The sequence below is a fragment of the Ceratotherium simum genome, chromosome 16 (assembly GCF_057802395.1).
Source record: "Ceratotherium simum simum isolate JZ-2026a chromosome 16, ASM5780239v1, whole genome shotgun sequence".
Lineage (NCBI taxonomy): Eukaryota > Metazoa > Chordata > Mammalia > Perissodactyla > Rhinocerotidae > Ceratotherium > Ceratotherium simum.
Genome location: NC_141915.1, coordinates 3,887,810 through 3,904,908, shown reverse-complemented (window position 1 = coordinate 3,904,908; position 17,099 = coordinate 3,887,810).

Genomic DNA, 17,099 nt, shown 5'->3' with positions numbered 1-17,099 from the left:
CTCACAGCTTTCCCCCAGGACTTCTTCAGATATACACAAAAGGACTTGGAAAACTAATGGAACAGAGAGAGAATGGGAGCCCAGCTCACCCCTAGGATCGGGGGTTGGGGTGTCTCCAAGACGATGTACTCCCCATGGCTCTCCACCCCTGAGGTGAGTTCTGCAGGATCTGGATTAAACCAGATAAACCAAAGGACGTTTCTTGTTAGTGACCAGGACGTTTCAGAAATCCAAGAAATCCAGAGGCTGCTCAGAGTTGGAGGGCATAGAAGACTATAAAACCTATCTCCGATGCAGCCCTCTTTAGTTTCAACCACGCATGGAATATGCATATCACGATTGCCTAAAAGCAGCTCTTTCTAGCAATATAAATTTTCCTAAGCATCCCTGTCCCGACTGCCCTCTTCCACTGCTGAAGACCCTCCAGAAGAGGTTTCCTTATAGTTCACTTCATGGTTTTTTGATCTCCAGCCAGGAGGGAAAGGAGCTGGCTTCTGCCAGCCCAGACCATTCTCAGGCTTTCTCCGATATTAGCGGACAGGGTTGTTTTCCTTTCTGCCCCTTTTGCAGAATGACCTTGTGCTTGAAGCTGAACTAGTCCACCCACATGTTACAGAGCCTTTGTTCTTTCTGGGGAGGGGGAAGGGAAGGTAGTTGCCTGCCTGACTTGTTCCTCAGCCTCAAGTGCCAATTAGAGGGCACAGAGCCAGCCTGGGTTTCCCTGCGACCTCTCATTTATCTCCCTTCTTTCCCTCCGCATCTTTCTCCTTTCATGAATTGTCTCCCTGCCTGCTTCTCTACTGCTAATCCTGTAGAGCGGCTCATGGGCATGCTCAGCCCGTCTCCAGCACCCCTGTTGGAGCCCTGAGCTAGCAGATGGTCCACAGTGACATGGAAAACAGGAAATCTGAATTTTGGTCCCAGCCTGTACTGGGAAAATCATTTGTCCTCTCTTAACCTCAGCTTCCTCATCCATAAAATGAGCAGGTCAGCCTACATGAGGGCTGGCAAATAGATTCCCGGTTTGGCTCTCTGGGGAACTGTGTTGTGTCTAAATTCATGTCTGAGCTTATTGGGAAAGGGTGCCACAGTCAAGCCACGACGTCTGGCATGGGCCTGGGACTGGAGAGTGGAGGCCCACCTCTAGCCTTCTGGGACCACAGAATTCACCAGAACTTCTATATCCCCTCTACTGCCAGGCCTCGAAGCAGAGCCTTCCAGACAACACCGCTAGCCCCGAGCTCCTATCCTACTGCCAGGGACTGCAACCCCTCTCATCACGCCTCAAATCCCCTGGGTCAACGCTTCAGCACGAGAAGATTGGGGCTAATGTCCTGCGTGCCTCGAAACTCAAACTTGCTGTTGAACCAAGTGCTCCACAACCACCACTGCCCCTTTCCTCCCACTGCGCCGTGGGGCATCCCAATACTCTCAGTCTCTTCTTAAACAGCTCCCTCTGCCTCCTGGCCTTAACTGAAACTTGGCTTTCCCCAAACACACTGTTTTTCCCGCGCCTCTCAACTGGTGCTGTTCCTTCTCTCACCCTCTACGTATCTCAGAGCAGAGGTGCGGGGGGAGTCCTCCTCGCCCCCCATCGCAACATCCAGACCGCCACTTGTCAAACCCAGCCCTCTTGTCAAACCTGCTCCCCTGATGCTCATACTGCCCCACACCACCACCCTCTCCTCTCCTCCCGGCTGTCTTCTACCAGCCTCCTGGTCGTGCCTCTTACTCATGGAAGACTGAAGCCCCTGGATCACAGCCTCTCTCTCCATCCCAGCTCTGTCATCATTCTCAGAACCTCCACCTCTGAATGCTTCCTTCACCACCTCATTGCTGAAGACCTTTTCCTCAGCCACCCACCCCATGGTCATATATGAAGTTTTTTTTAATTTGGTAAAATGCACATAACACAAAATTTACCATCTTAACCATTTCTAAGTGTACAATTCAGTGGCACAAGGTACATTCACATTGTTGTGCAACCATCACCACCATCCATCTCTAGAACTCTTTCCATCTTCCCCAACTGAAATTCTGTCCCCATTAAACACCAGTTCCCCTTTCCCCCTCCTCCTAGACCATGGCAACCACCCTTCTACTTTCTGTCTGTATGATTTTGACTATACTAAGTACCTCATTTGAATGGAATCATACAGTATGTATTCGTTTGTGTCTGGCTTATTTCATTCAACATAATGTCCTCAAGTTCCATCCATGTTGTAGTATGTGTCAGAATTCCCTTCTTCACACATGGATTTTCCATTCACCAGAAATCTGTATCTCCTAAATTGTGAATTGATAATCCTATTCTTTATCTATACCTACAGCTCACTTGCTTAAATGCCTTATGGAAAAAAGCACCTCAGGTTCATTAGGCCTCCAATCCACTGCTCCCCACCAGTTCCTCTTTGTCATCTTTCCCCTCCTTCTTCATGTTCTTCTTAGCTTCTTCTAGACTCCATGGTCCCACAACCATTGTTCTCTTGCAGCTGCCCTCAGCTCCCTTGTCTTTTCTACCCTCCATCACACTCTCCTGGCAACCCCAGAACCCTAAATGGCCCCCACTACCCACCTTCCCTAAGCCTGTACCTAAAAGCAAGAACTATTGGAGCAAAATCATCAACCACACAGAGAGGTATGACTATAAATTCAAGATCATTACCATCCACCAGGCCCCCGACATTGCACAGCCATCATACTGGTTTCTCCAGGAAACCCTCTCCTCCCTCCCCAAGGACTGGGTTCCTCACTCCTCAACCCTCTTACTTCTCATCTCCACTCTGTGCAGAGGATCTTGACTCATGCTTTACTGTGAAAAAGAAGTCACCAATTAGGAACTCCCTAATGTTTCCATGACCAGATCTACAAAGGTGCCTGCACCTGTAGCCTCTTCTCCTTCCTTCCTATTTCAATAAAAGCAGTATCCCTAGATCTATTAAAGTCTAGTCTTTCCTCACGTGCACTGGGCTCCCTCCCCACTCTTACCTTATCAGGGGCGCTGCCTCTTCAAGTATACTCCTTCCTGAACCTTTACTCTGTCCCTCTCCACTACATAGCTTCCATCAACATGCAAACACACTTTAGTATCTTCCATCTTTAGAAGAAAGAAAAAGTCTCCTGACCCCACATGCCTGTCCAACTCAGATCTACAAGTCTCAGCTTCAATGTCCCTCCCCAAGGACCACTCACCTTCTCATTCGCCTTGTCATTCCACTTCCCACTGTTTATCCAGCACCTAGCATTTGAGAAATACATATGCTGAGTGAATGACCATGTATGGCTCACCTGCTCCTATAGGCTCCTCTGATATGTATAAGGCCCCTTCTAACTATAAGGTTGTCTTGACATGAGTACAGCCATGTTTGGCCATTCCATTGACCTATAGCCACCAGCACACAAAGAAACATAAAGCTGCTTTCTGTATGGTGGGAACTGGCCTTTCTCCCGGGAACTGGCCCTTCTCCCACGGAGAGAGTTGCAAGTTGTAACATTTCAAGGCTCTTTGGGCATCATAGCATGGGACGAACTGGCCATCTGTGCCAGGCTGGGATGATAACCGGAGAGAACAATGCACGTACACAACTGCTGGGCTGGGATGATAGCCAGGGGGCTCAGTGCACATATGCCACTGATAACCATTTGTGCATGGGAACACTAAATGCTTGCTCTGCAAACTCTGTAACTGCTTACTCTGGAAATTACTGATGCTATAAAAACTGCTGGACACTGAGGCCTGGTGAGAGTCTCACCTGTGGAGGGGACGCCTTGCCCAGGACCTCTGATGATCGGATTCCCCCCCCAAGCCGTGTCAATTGAAGGGACTCTCCCCGGCAGTGGGGTGTGGATGTTGTGAGTAACTGATCTGATGTGTTCTCTTTTTGGTCAACCTGGTGTTTCTCTTTCCGGTTGATTCGTGTCATTTCCCTTCAGTCGATGTGGATCTTTTCCCTTTCCAATCGATCTGATGTTTTTCCCTCTCATTATATGATCCATTCAAATCTGCTGCTATCTCAGTCGATGCGGATGTTTTCCCTTTCCAATCAAGCTGATGTTTTTCCCTCTTATTATTTGACCTATTCGGATCTGTTTGCAGACTATCGCCTTTACTATCCTCTATATATTAAAATATACCTTCAGTCCATTTGTTTGGAGTGGAAAGTGTCTTCTACATCTCCGATCAAATCCCCCAAACCTCTCAAAACAAAAGTCAACTATTTCTGACTCTTGTCCATTTCCTGTTCCATGTTCCTGTGCCACCATGAAGAGCTGGGGCTCTGACTGAAGCCACCTGCCTTCCACAGTCACTTAGGGAGAGACTTACTCAGCCACTCCAGCAGCAAGAAGTGACACTGAAGGTCTGGCTGCCATTTTCCTCCCACTCCCGGCCCTGGTCAGTTCAGCTCTGACCTCCAAGTCCTGTGGGGCATTCTGCTGTCTGGTGGTTGGTCTCCATAGCAGCAACTTATTATATGCAAACAATTCACTGAGATGAATTCAGGCAAAGGGATGGTCCTGTCTGAGTGAAGTCTTAGCCAATGGTGTTAATCAGACACTACTGACTTCACCGTAACCAACCCTAAACACTCAGCCTTGTATAAAACGAAGTGTCTCTCTTCTACACAAAACAAACATAATTTCACTTAGGTATCCTTTCCTGAATCAAATCTGCCACAAGGAATGTTAGGGCCAGGTTATGGTTTTCTATTACTTTCCAGAATTGAGGGAGGTTTCCCTAACCAGATTTTTGAAAACTCCAACTCTACCAACCCATGTGGTAAGTAATTGGTAGGTGGGAAGGTAATTATTAATCTTCCATCCAGTTGACTTTGTGATGAATAGCCCCACAAACTGACAAACTCCCTAAGAGGTACATAAACAATGAACACCAACAGATCGCCTCATGGTTTATGGGTTTAAGGCCATGACCTTGGGGTATTGGGAAGAATTCAAGAAGAGCTTTCTTTTTTCTTTTTTGGGGAAGATTGGCCATAAGCTAACATCTATTGCCAATCTTCCTCTTTTTCTTTTTTCTCCCCAAAGCCCCAGTATATAGTGGTATATCCTAGTTGTAGGTTCTTCTAGCTCTTCTATGTGGGATGCTGGCTCAGCAAGGCTTGATGAGCGGTGAGTAGGTCTGTGCCCATGATCCAAACTGGCGAATCCCGGGCCGCCAAAGCAGCACGCGCAAACTTAACTGCTACACCACTGGGCCAGCCTCAAGAAGAACTTTCTTAACTCAAAGACTCTATCTGGCAGTTTCTGGCTAAAGAAGCTTCTCAAGCTTTTTTCCTAAGCAAACAGCTTTCAGTTTGTCAACTCAAAAATCTCACTGGATTTTTTTCATTTGTGTCTCTGCCGAGCCATGCAGAGCTCTGATTCACAAACATAGGTATTATTTGTCCATCAGCCTGCAGAAATTAAGAAAAAACAGTCCATCAGATTGAGAAAAATAATATAATAAACTAGTCATAAATCTAAATTCGACCAACTTTAAGGGATTGTACTTTATTGAGACTGTGTCCTTCCCCCTTTTTTGGAATTAAAAGTCTTATCTTTTATAAAACTATGGTGATAATATTGGGGGGTGGAGTTATCCGAAAGAGTTACATCTAAGTCAGTCCTCCAAACTCATTTTGCAGTTTTTCTGGTAAAATCCCAAAGTCTGAGAACCCCAGAGCTGGATTCCAGAAACCAGCCCAGAATTTTCCTGATTCACCTGGGGGTATGGGCTCAGTGGACTTTCTGGCCTGGGATTGCTATCAGCAAACTGGTCCCGGCCCTGCTTTTCTCCTAAAATAAAAAGATGGCCTCTTGAATGGTTTTAGTAATTAATTATTGCTAGCAAAACAAGAGAACACACTGAAGGAGAGGAGAACAGAGCGCTACAGACTCAAATGGTCATTGCTCCTAGTCTCAGAACAGGATGGTTGTAAAGACCCCCACTCCCAGCCCCGCCCCCAAGCCTCCTATCTCTCTGTGGAGTAGTTACTGGCCTCCTCAGGAAGGAGGGGCCATCCTAGGGTGTTGCACATGCCTTCTCTTCACAAAGACAGGGGAGCACACACACTGGTTCTGAAAACAAGACTGTGAGCTCTGACAGGTCCGTCTCGCCCAGCACCTACCACAATGCCTGAAGGACTCCTGCCGGTGATTGGAGGAAACTGGCCGAAATCAGCTTCAGTGTGCCTTTAGCAATGGACATCCTCCAACTAAGGAAGTACATGGGGTCATTTCTGTTAGGAGTCCCAAAGCCAGGGTGCTTGGTACACCACGTCCCTCCAATTGTACTGAAATAGTTCATCCGCTTTTTTTTTTCCACTCAGAGCCCTTTTTCTGCCTAAAACTCCATGATTCCACATAGGCTGGCTCCAGGGCAGATCCTAGTGTTATATTCTGTCCTACTCAGGACCACTTTCCCACTCTAACCTTGAGATGGTGACACGTAGCCAAGCTCATCGTAGTTAACTCCTTCTCTCAGGACGAGTGTTCTGATAGGGGGCTCCTTGTGGGTTGCCCCACGAGTTCGCTAGAGAGGCCCAGACTCTTCTGAACCCCACATTCAAGCTTCACTCTAAATCACCTAATGGCAGAACATAGCTTTTTTTTTCTTCCACAGGTGGGAAAACATGACTCCCCAACAGCCAGTCCACACCAGCTCTAGGGACAGGCTCTGTTCATCTACGCCAGACTTGGTCTCCAGCCAGTTGGCCGGTGGTGACTGCTCCAGGGATAGGGAAGTCTGTGCAAATTTAGCCCAATGATGTTTGAGAAGAAGTTTACCGGGGTTTTCCTGGCTTTGAAGAGACATTCTTGGGAAAGCAGGCTCTTTCCCTCTGGAGATGGACAAAGAAGCATTGCTGCTGGCAACTATCCTGTGATATGAAGGGACCAGCCTTAGGACGACACCCTCAGAGTGGACAGCAAAGCACAAAGACTAAGAGGATCTGGTCCTTCCTGGCATCATTGAGCTGCAGAATCAACTCGATCCACTTTCTATACATTTCGTTATGGTTTAAAAGTGTTTGGGTTGGTCTGCAAATAACCTGCAATGTCCTAACTGACAAAGGAATCCTTTCAAAAAGCCCATGTTCTAAACTTGGCCTGAATTCTTTTGCCATAGGAAACCCAGGTCAAGCTGCAATTGGCCTTTTTTCAGGAAGGAGTGAAAATTGCCAAGAAACCTGGATCACAAAGCACATCATAAACACCCTTGGATTTATGCCCCGTCTTTTCCTCAGTACTCAGAAGCCCTTTCACTCACAGGCATAATTTCTGCTAGTCACCATCACTGGACCTTCCTCTCTGATCAAACACTCTACCCTGCTTGGCCTCTTGTCCCAGGCTGGCTTTCAAAGTTTTCTACCTTCCTTTCCCATCCTTAACTCTTATTACTCCTTTTGGGGAAGATGGTGGGTTCAGGCTTCCTGCATCTGTGGGGGTTCCAGCTGTGGAGACATAGCCCACTCCACGTTTGCATCCTATACCGTACTCTTCTCAATGACGAGTCTGGCGATTTCTGCAGCTACACAGTGCATGCTCTGGAATATGAACATCTGGGTTCAAGCCTTCAGTGGTAACCTTGGACAAGTTCCTTACTTTCTCTAAGTTGCCCCAAATGGAGATAATAATAGCACTCACCTCCCAGGATTGCTGAGAGGATTAAATTATATCAGACGTGTCCATATATGGCCTTCGTCTTCAACAGGCTAACTGTCGTCATGAGTTAACATTAACTTGAGGATTTAGAAGAATGCAAACAGTGGCTAAGCAGGCTACCACCAGCACTCCAAGTGGTTTACAGGCCACATCTTCCTCCTTCAGACCTGTCCTTCTATCTCACTCCTGCCCTTTCTCCTCCAGCTCCTCTAACAGACTCTTAAAGAAACTTAGTATCCTCAATTTGAAGCTTAAGCTAAGGGATCATTTCTGCCTCAATTTCCCACTCTCTTCCCTCCAAACATCACCCCTTCATGTGCCAGCTCAAGTTCTGTTCCCTCTTCTTCCCCAATCACTTCATAATTACTGTTTTTTCCCCTTTCCTTACTGCCCCTAGAATTTATCACCTATTCCAATAATATGGTATTTGGTAAGTTATGTAAAGCATACAGTAGGTGCCTAATAAGTATTTGTTTAAAGGAATCCTACTGAGACCTGGTTGTGAGGGGCCAGGCCCAAAGTCAACTGTGAGGTCAGATATGGCTGCCTCAAAAACAAGTCTTCCTTTGTACTGATTCTCGCCCAATTTTCACACGACTTCCAGATTCCTTAATATGACCTTGTTGGGATTTCTTTGAATTTCTAAGTTCATACTCACCTCTGTCTCTTCTACTATTTATATACATTGCATACATTCTGTTTTGAATTCTTCAGTTTGTGGTTCTCAAATTTCATCTTTCCCCTAGTTGGGTCGTCAGAACACTTCAGCCTGACCTCCCAATCACAGAGCATTTCTAACAGAAAGCTGTGATTTTCCTTCATGTGTCCTCCTGAGCTGAAGAGCAGAACTATCTTTGAAACCTGCCACGGCTGCCGCCACCACCACCACCACCATCAGCACAGCTAACTATTCCTTCTGAGCCAGGGACTTCGCTAAGCAGTGGATACATGTTATCTCTATGGGATTGGGTTTTACAAGTGAGAAAATTGTGATTTAATGAGATTGGGTAACTTGCCCAAAGCCATAAATTTGATATATGGTGGAGTAGAAATTTAAATGCACATTCATGACTCCAAAGCCAGGAGAGGTCCCAGGTCAACTGTGTGGTGACCTTCTTGCTGATCCTGGGGAAGGACAGGGCTACTCCTAGATACTTTTCATCTCAGCGGGGAGGGAAGGAAGGAGGTGGTGACTCACTGGCATATTTGTGGAAGTTTCTTTTGACTTGGCTACAGTGGAGAAGCGGGGCTGGCCATCCCTCAGGTCCTGTCTGCTCCTCAGCTGAATCTTCTCAAGAGAGGAGAAAATGGGCACAACACTCCCCAGCAAGCTGGCATTTCCTCTCTCTCTTGAAACATCTTTACCTCATTTTAATCCTTTCCCAAACATCTAAGTGCCCTCCAGTGAAAACTCTCCATTTGTCTGCCCCAGAGTCGGGCCTGGCCTGATAGATGACTCAGAAAATATCTCCAAGTGCACGTCTCCTCCCCTCCCAGGATTGGTTCATTGATTCATCAGGTATTCATTCTGCATCCACTACGTGCTTAACGTGAGATAAGGCAGAGGTCACAAAATACGGTATGACATAGGCCCTGCCCACAAAAAGAACAGGTGCCACTCCTATATTTGCAATAATTCTGGAATTCTGCCTTGACTTGTTTGATATCTCTGCCTTTCAGATGCGGCCGCCATCTTGTAGTCATGAGGACCAACGCGAGGAGCAAGTCAGCAAGCTGAGGAAGATGGAGCAGAAAAATGGAAAGAGCCTCAAGGACGTTGTTGAGCTGCTGAAGCTGCTTGTTTTCAGGCTTCAAGTCATATAAGACAATAAACGTCCTTATCAGAGAAAACTGGACTGTGGTTACCAGGGCAGTGGGGGTGGGGGTGGGCACAAGGGGTGAAGGGAGTCATATATGTGGTGATGGACAAACAAAAATGTACAACCCAAAATTTCACAATGTTAGAAACCATTAAAACATCAATAAAAAAATAAATAAATAAATAAACGTCCTTATGCTCCAGCTCAGCATTAGAAGTGGTACACTCTCTCCATATGGCAGGAAAGACACCCAATAGCATGCCCACGCTATACAAGCTCGAGATCCAACAAGGGAAGAGACCTCCCCCTACCAGTCCCCATACAGCGAATATCATGGAAGGGCTCTAATCGAACCTGTTTACTCTGCTTACCCACCCCTGGTCAGTCACCACGCCTGGTGAAATACAGCACTATGATGTACTGTGAGTCATATATTTTGTGAATCACTGAATTGTCAGTCCCCCTGTGGCACAAAGGAGGGACACAGCATTTGACTAAAAACCACACCTAGGGGTTCTCCCATGCTGAATATAGGCCAATCAAAGCAACACATCCATAAAAATGGGATTTAAGAACGAAGTTGAATACCCAGTTCTGAATCATCCATGAAAGCAAAAATGGGCTTATATATGGTGGCAGCTGTAATTCAGAGAGGGAGGTACAGGTGGATTTCATACATTGTTAGGATGATATACCCGTTGCCGTGTTGAAGAGGCAGCACAGGTGACTCCACCTTCTCTCCACTCGTGGCAGAGAGGCGGGGCAGGTGAAGCCCATAAAGGATCACATGCCCAGGGTTCGGCGTGGATGAAGGGAACCTAGGCTTGGATGAAGTTGAAAAAGTAAATTCAGCATCAGGTTTGGCGACAACTGGCTGGAGAATTCATAATGCACAGAAGATGGTAAACTTGGGAGTTGGAGGAGAGCAAAAGTAATGAAAAGCCTGGATAAATATAAAATGTGAGCAAAGACAAAGCTGGGAAACATCCACCCCGAAGAAATCTAAATAGAGATAGAGGTGGATCTGCTATGACTTCTGACCACACACTCTTTGTTCTGTTTAGACTTATGTGCTATCGCCCCAACATGACCTATCAGCTCTAGCATCTCAAAGCTAGACAGACTACATCCTAAGAAAACGTGCATCAGGGAAGCTTCCTGAGTGAGGCAGGTTACTGTCACAGCAGCAAAGTAATGATGTGCCTTATATCTGCTGCCCTGACCAAGAACCAGGAAGCATTGCTTCCATTGACCTCTAGAGCATATGTTCCCCCTCCCACTCCAAACTTTTGTAGGTGGCTTCTGGGTCTGTGTCAGGTTTGAAACTTTATCCTGCCTGGTACCTATCCTGACACCCATATTAACCTATTGATTTTGTTTCCCTCAGTTGAAAGTTGGGGCTTTTGTAGCTTCATCTTTGAAATATGGTGTGGCTCCATCTTGGGGACCTGGGGAAGACAGCGTTCATTCTGTCCCTGTAGATTAGAAGCCCATGCCTGTGAGGTGGACCCACAGGCCCAGGTAACATTACATCAGGCTGAAGCATACAACACACACCCTCCAGGGGTACGTGAGAGCAGTGTGGATTACAAACCTGTGTCATGGAGACTTGAGTTCCTGCACCACTATTCATTCCAAAAAGTGAATGCATATGTTTTGGCTTCAATAAAAGTATATTGAAAAGCATAGGCAGTTGGGTAGTATTGTAAGTCATCTACCCAGCATGACTTGTTTGTTTCTGGCAAGTTGTTCTATTTGCTTTTCTAAGATTTTGCCAAACAACTCATTCAAAACCAGTTTTTCATTATTTAATGGCATAAGGAAAGGATCACAATATATTAAGTTTCTAAAAGAAGGTTATAAAATGGATTGTACACTATGAGAGTAATTAATTCAAAAAGAATAGCTTTAAGTGTATGTATGTATACATGTATATAGCAGGAAGAGATCTGCATGAAATTATTGCAGGTAGTTACTTTTTTGTACTTTCCCATATTTTCCAATTTTTAAAATAACAACTCATAATTTACATAATCATAAAATAGTAACTTTAAAAAAAGGAATGTTTGTTGACAAGTCTCCTATGGCAGTTGAAGATGTTCAAAAGCAGAGAGGCCCAGGATTTAGGAGTCAGAAGACTTGGGTTTGCATTGCAGCTCAGCCATTTATTAGCCTCTTACAGATGTCATTTGTCTTCTGAGCCTAAAGTTTCTTCACCCATAAAATTAAAGTAGTACTTGCTTTGTCTAACTCTCAGGGTTATTGTAAGATTCTAAATTTTAAAACAAGATAATGTTTTGGAAAGCTGGATAATGAATTGATAACATTCGAGTGAAACCACATCCTGGATGGATAATGAATTGATAACATTCAAGTGAAACCACATCCTCCTGGTTGCCCTCAATCTGCGGCCATTACTTTTCAGTCTGCTTTTCTTGCTCCTCTCCTTCTCCCTGGCTGGTAAAGGTGTGAAGCTCAACCCAAGACCATTTCCTCTTCCCAACCTATTTTTTCTCCCTAGATGAGTTCATCCATTCCTAAGACTTCAGTTACCATTGGTACAAATGACATACAAATTGGTATCTCCAGCTCAGACTTTCAGATCTGTATATCCAACTACATTCGAAATATAAAATCTTGACTTTCTCAGAGTCATCTCAAACTTAACACATCCAAAATTAAACTTATAGCCTTTCCAGATCTCACCACAACAAAGCTGGTCCTCTTCACGGTTCTTTTCTCTGAGATTGCTGCCAGCACCCAACCAGATGTACAAACCAGAAACCCAGGGAACATCCCTAACTCCTCCCTCTCCCTTATACCTATATCCATTCCATCACCATTTTATATCCCAAGTATCTCCAGAACCTTTCCCCTTTGTATTTCCATTACTGTAGTCCAAGCACTATTGTCTCTCACCTGCATTATGTCAATAGCCTCCAAACTAGAAGCCCCACATCCACTCATTGGTCCCTCTAATCCATTCTCCATGTTGCATCAGAGAAAGCTCTTTTAAAAATCAATTTTACTGAAGTGTGATGTACGTGCAAGAAAATTCAGACATTTTAAGCGTACAGGTCAGTGAGTTTTGACAAACGTATAATTCATGTAACCACTACCCAATCAAGATATAGAATATATCCAGCACCTCAGAAAGTTCCTTCAAATCCTTTTACAGTTACTCTCTCTGCCACCCCTGGTCCCAGGCAACTGTGGATCCAACTTTTTTATCTGATTTTTTATCACTATAGATGAGTTTTGCTTGTTTTAGTACTTCAAATAAACGGAAACACACAGTAGGTACTCCTTTGTGTCTAGCTTAATATTCATTCAGGGAAACAATGAGATTCAGCCACGTATGTGTGTCAATAGCTTGTTCATTTTTATTGCTGAGTAGTATTTCATTCTATGACTATACCGCAATGTGCTTCTCCATTCATCTGTTGATGAGCATTGTTGGGTTGTTTCCAGTTTTGGGCTACTTGGTATCATCTTTTTCCCATTCTTTTACCAACCTACATGGGGTCTTGATATTTTAAATGCATCTCTTATAGGTATCATATAAGTGAGTCTTGTTTTTTATCCAGTGCAATGATCTCTGCCTTTGGCAGGGGGTGGGGAGAGGCTAATGGATTTTATTAATGGAATAAGTATAACGAGCATAAAGTATTTATAGGAGCTGGCCTTCATCATCTGAAAACTCTGGATACCTGCCATTAACCCAATGGTTCTAAAAGTGTGGTCTGGACTCCAGGGGCTCCCTGAGACCCTTTCAGGGGGTATGTGAGGTCAGCACTGTTTCCATGCTAATACAAGGGTATTATGTGCCTTGTTCACTGTCTTGATACTTGCCCTGCTGGCAGAGTGCAACTCCTGGGGTCTCAGCACAAGTCAGAGCAGCACCAAATGTACTAGCAACACTTGTACTCTTCCCATCCACGACCCACAGATAAAAAAAAAAAAAAGCCACTTTCACTTAAGAGTATACTTGATGAAGCACTGAAAACTATTAATCTCACTAAAATCTCAACCCTTGAGTACATGACTTTAATATTCTCTAAGTGACAAAATGGGAACTACGCATAAGGCACTTCGGATGGTTTTCTAGAGAAACTGTACTTGTGCAACTATATGAGATGCAAGTAGAAGTGGCTTTTTTCCAGAAAGAATAATATTTTTATTAATTGACTTCCTGATACACTTCTTTGATACCTTCTTCTCCGTATATTTTTTAGCTGCCTTCTCTTTGTGTCTTTCTTCACAGGAGAATTTTATAATTTCTAAGGAAAGAATTAAATTTCTCTACCATGGTGGATCAAACTCTTTTTTAGAATTCCTATATATACCACATCTAACTTCCTCTGCTGTTAACATCTTATGTTATTATGATAATTCATCACAATTAATGAACTGATATTGATACATTATTAGCTAAAGTCCATACTTATTCATATTTCCTTAGTTTTTAGCCAGTGTCCTTTTTCTGTCCCGGGATCCCATCCAGGATACCACATCATACTTAGTTGTCATGTCTCCTTAGACTTCCCTTGTTTTTGATGACCTTGACAGTTTTGAGGAGTACTGGTCAGGGATTTTGTGTAATGTCTCTTAATTGAGATTTGTCTAATGTTTTTCTCGTGATTAGACTGGGTTATAGGTTTTTTGGAGAAGACCACAGAGGTAAAATGCCATTCTCACTGCTTCATATCAAGAGGACATACAATCAACAGGACTTGATCACCTGGCTGGGGTAGTGTCTGTCAGCTTTCTCTACTGTAAAGTTACTCTCTTTTCCTCCTTTCCATACTGTCTTCTCTGGAAGGAAGTCACTATGTGCAGCCTACTCTTAAGGAGTGGGGAGTTATGCTCCACCTCCTTGAGAGAGGAGTAGATATCTACAGAACTTATTTGGAATTCTTCAATATGAGAGATTTGTCTATTCTCCCTAATTTATTTATTTACTCCATCATTTATCTATATCAGTGTAGACTCATGAATATTTATTTTACACACTGGGTTGTAATACAACACTACTTTATTTTGTTGCTCAAATGTGCCCTTTTTGCCCATTGGGAACTCTTCCAGTTGGCTCCTGTGTCCCTTTGACATTGCCCATTGTTAGGGCTTGGCTGGAAACAGAAGTCCAGAGGAAGCTTCATAAAATATAAATCTGATCACGTTATTCCTCTGGTTAAAATCCTCCCATGCCTCCAAGGATAAAGATCCAAATTTTAAAATGGCCCCATCTAACTCCAGTGTCATTTCCCTTCTCCTCTTGCCCTCATTCTTTCTTCAGCCTCTGGCCTTCTTCCCACCCTGCCATGTTTTCTTCTACCACTAGGCTGTTGTACATCAGTACACTGCCTAACATTCTTCCCATCCTTCTCCACCAGCTATAAAGCTACAATGAATAAAACACTGTGAAACTGGCACAAGATTAGATAGAACAGTCCAAAAACAGACCCACGTACATATGCATTTCATTACAACAAGAAAGGAAAAAATTATTTAATAAAAGCTGTTAGTTCAATTGGCTAGCTTGAGAAAATATTAAGTCTTATCCCTAACTCACCGCTTATTCAAAAACAAACTTAAGACATAGCATTAATAAGCGAAATGTACAAAGAGCTACTTCGAATTGATAAAAAGAAAACCCAATATAAAAACAGTAAAAGGAAATGAATAGGCAATTCATGAAAGAAGAACAAATGACTGATAAACATAGGAAAAGATATTCAACCTCATTAAGAATGAAATACAACATGAATTTTAAAATAGTAAAATATCGATGGTATCCAACGTAGGCGAGAGTGTGGGGAAACAGGTCCTCTCCCACACTGTTGAGTAGAAATCAGTACAGCCAACGCATCAAGATGTTAAATGTACATCACTCTGACCCAGCTCTAACATTTCCAGGAATCTATTCTACAGAAATAACCACATGCCTACAGAATTGCTTGAATGAGCAAAAAATTGGAAATAACACAAATGCCCATCAATAAGAATACATAAATAAATTATAGTACATCTATACAACAGAACATTATGTATTCATTTAAAAAATGAAGTAGTTCAAAATTACTTGATGTCTTAGTATAATGTTGAGAGTTAGAAGCGAGTTGCAAACAAAAGAACAGTACGATATTAGTTATGTGTGTGTATGTCCACACACACATGTATACATGTATATGCACATACAAATACACACACATATAGGAAAAGAATCTGGACAGATATACATCAAATTTAATTCTAAAGGGTAGGATTTGAAGAGGGAACAGAGAAACTCTTATTTTTTACTTTATATACTTCTATATTATTTGAATATTTTGCAAAGAACATTTCACTTTTGTAATTTAAAAACAATTTAAGTGTGTGTGTGTGTGTGTGTATTTTAAGAGAACAGAGTGATTGTTACAACCAACTATGCTCCTGGTGAACTCCTTTGATCTTAACATCTCAGCATGACTGCCACCTGGTGGTCACAAACTACCGTGGTAAATTGCCCATCTAAGGGTTTCTCAACCTCAGCACTCTTGCCATTTGGGACAAGATAATTCTTTGTTGTGGGGGTTGTCCTGTGCATTGTTGGAAGTCTAGCAGCATCCCCTGCCTCTATTCTTACATGCCAGTGACACCCTCTCCCCAAGTTGTGACAACCAAAAATGTCTCCAGACATCAGCAATTGTCCCCTGGGGGCAAAATGCCCACAGTTGAGAACCAGTGATTTAAGAAAATGAAAGTCTTGTGAGCACAAAGGAAATACACAAAATGTGTTCATTCATTCACTCACAAAAATATCACACTAGGCAAAGTCTTTATAAGTTTCTAATCCAGCTGGAATGAGTGATCTCCAACCTGTGGTTACTCACACTAAATTCTTTTCACAGCTTTGGGATATTCTGAGGTTTAAATTCAGTAATAACAAAATCCATTCTCTTCCAGTGAATCCCCAGTTGCCTCAGCAGAAACAACAAGGATGGTCAGTCCTGGCACACGGGCCCCACACTCCGCTCCTGCGGCAGGAATTCACAGCGCTCTGCTGTGGTCTCGTCACAGCGCTCCAGTCAGTAACTGCCACTAAAGAGGGAGCCAGTCCCCTCCCGTCCTTCACCCAGCCTGCTGCTTCCCCCATTTGGAAGCACTCCTATGTCCACCGCACTCCCAATATTACTCCTCTATAGTCTACATGTTGCTGAGGGGTATTTTGGGGAAGAAAGTCCATGGAAATTCAACTCTGCTATTGACTACCAAAACATAATATCTTTTAATGGCTTGGGCATATCATTTAACCTCTCCAGACCTCCATCTCCTTGTTTGTAAAATAAAAGGCCTATACTAGATATTTGAAGTTTCCTTTCAGTTCTAAAATCGATGATTAGAGATGATTAGATATGATCCACTTTAGGCTTTGCCATACCTATTAAAATATAAGTATTTTCTCCCGTAAGGATTATCCTGTATATCATTAGGTTGGTGTTACTGGAGTATTTTTATTTATATATTTACTAAAATTCCAAGATTTGGGGTCCTATAACAATGGTGATGCTGAATAAGCACAGAATTCTAAGCCATGGCTTCACAATACATTTATTGTATTTCTAGGATTTTGTGTTGTTT